This window comes from Zootoca vivipara, chromosome Z (assembly GCF_963506605.1).
Source record: "Zootoca vivipara chromosome Z, rZooViv1.1, whole genome shotgun sequence".
NCBI classification, from domain to species: Eukaryota; Metazoa; Chordata; class Lepidosauria; order Squamata; family Lacertidae; genus Zootoca; species Zootoca vivipara.
The window spans coordinates 7,771,680-7,773,801 of NC_083294.1; positions in this window are offsets into that span (position 1 = coordinate 7,771,680).

Consider the following 2,122-nt stretch of genomic DNA (forward strand, 5'->3'; position numbering starts at 1 on the left):
TTACCCTTAGGAAATACCCAGTCTCACTGCATAAGCTTTGCAGAATTAAATTAGGATGAATGCTGAATAAACAGGTTATCCAGAAGACCCTGTGCCTCTGTCTACTTCCATGAACAAGAAACTAGGCCTTTAGTCCAGCCCTGCAGAATACTCTGCCAACAGAGATTCAGCAAGCACCTTCTGTTTCAACTTTTACAACGCCTGCCGAAAACTTTTTATTTTACCGGGCCAATGCAGGCAACCAAGAATATACCTTTCCCACAATAGTTAATTGATGTCAAATTTCAACCTTTGATATGATTTTTATTCTACTGTTTTATGTGCTACTGTTGTAAACAGTTTTCGGTATTTCCTTTTCATGGAAAAAGCAGTACATGAATAATTTTATAAGTAAGTAAAAGGAGAACAGCTAGTACGCTTGGAGCACACCATTCCCCTCCAGGCAGATTTCGACACATACCATTGGGCCATCTTGTCCATGCACCCCTCTTAGGCCAGAAAGACCACCTTCTCCCTGAAACATGACAAAGGAAACATAATGTTAGGGATTGCAAGCATGAAGAAAACAGCACACGCAAACACAAGAAGCTATTTTATGACCTAAATAGTTCAGTTTTGTCTACGCTGGAAGTTCCCCCGGTCTTTTCCATGCCTACGGGGAGATGCCAGGGATTGAACCCAAGACCTCCTGCATGCAAAGCACTGGGATTTAATTATTTATACCAGGAGTGGAGAATCTGTGGCCTTCCAGATGTTGCTGGACTTCACCTCCCACCATCCCTGACTACTCACCATGCTTGGCAGGAGCTGGTGGGAATTATAGTCCAACCACATCTGAATGGCTACAGGTTCCCAGCTGTTGATACATGCCTCTGGATGCCAGTTTCTGGGAATCATGAGTGTGCTCTTGCATTTACACATGCCTTGCACCTGGTGGGCCACTAGGAGATGTGGATACTGGACCAAATCTAGCCTGACATAAGTTTTTGGCTTTAAGAAAACAACCATCCGAACTTGTTTTACATACTTCTTTGAATCCTTGAGGGCTAATTAAGCTATGTAATTTACTCCCGCAAGATGTAGTGACTGTGACTGATGTGGACCATCTTTAAAAGAGGATTAGACAAACTCATGGATAATATGGCTGTCAAGGGGCTACTAGTTATGCTAGCTATTGTGCTACCTCCACTGTCAGACATGATATGCCTCCCAAAACCAGTTGCTGGAAATCATGGGGGTGGGTGGGGGAGAGACACTGCTGTCACACTGAAATCCAGCTTGTGGGCTTCCTATGGGGCACCTGGTTGACCACATTGAGAGCAGAATGCTGAAATAGATGGGCTTTTCACCTGTTCACCTGATCCAGCAGTGCCCTTTTTATGTGCTTATGTTCTTATAAATTTAGCAGAAATAATAAAGGAACAGAAGGAGAGTCAGGCCAATGGTGAATCTAGTCCAGCATCCTATTCTCACAGTAGCTTCAACGTAAAGAAAAGTGGACAAAAAGGGTTCCAATAACATCTTGTTTAGGCAGAAGATACTGTGCCTCAGGGCAGTGGGGATGGACTATATTAACCATTGGTGGTTCTCTCCTTTTCTTTCCTCACTGATAATTTTTGTGAAGATGGGAAAAGGTGCCAATCAGTTATTGGGACAAAGAGCAACTCTTTGGTTGTTTAAGAGGCAAGAGGAGGGGAAAAATATTGTGCTTACTGGGTGACCTTTGACTCCAGGGGGTCCTTCTCTGCCAAAGGGACCCTAAAAGGAAAATGATTATATTACTGTGACATGAGAGTGAACAGATGGACAGTAAAAGTGGATCCTGCAAGCTGTTACAAAATCACATACTACCTGGCTGGAAGGATAAACACTGACCATGCACTTTTCAGTGAAGATCTCACTGTGTTTTTTACACTTGAACATGTAGCTTGTTATCACCAATCTTGTTTGCACGCCTGTTTGGATATGAGGACTGTTTATATTGATATATATGATTGAATTAGGATGGATGGATTATCCTTATTGTTAATGTGAGCTGACGCTGCTTTTAAATTTCTATTTTATTTGCACTGAAGAAAAAAAGTTTGTTTCAAAGGATCGTCATGCAGCAAGACATCTGGAG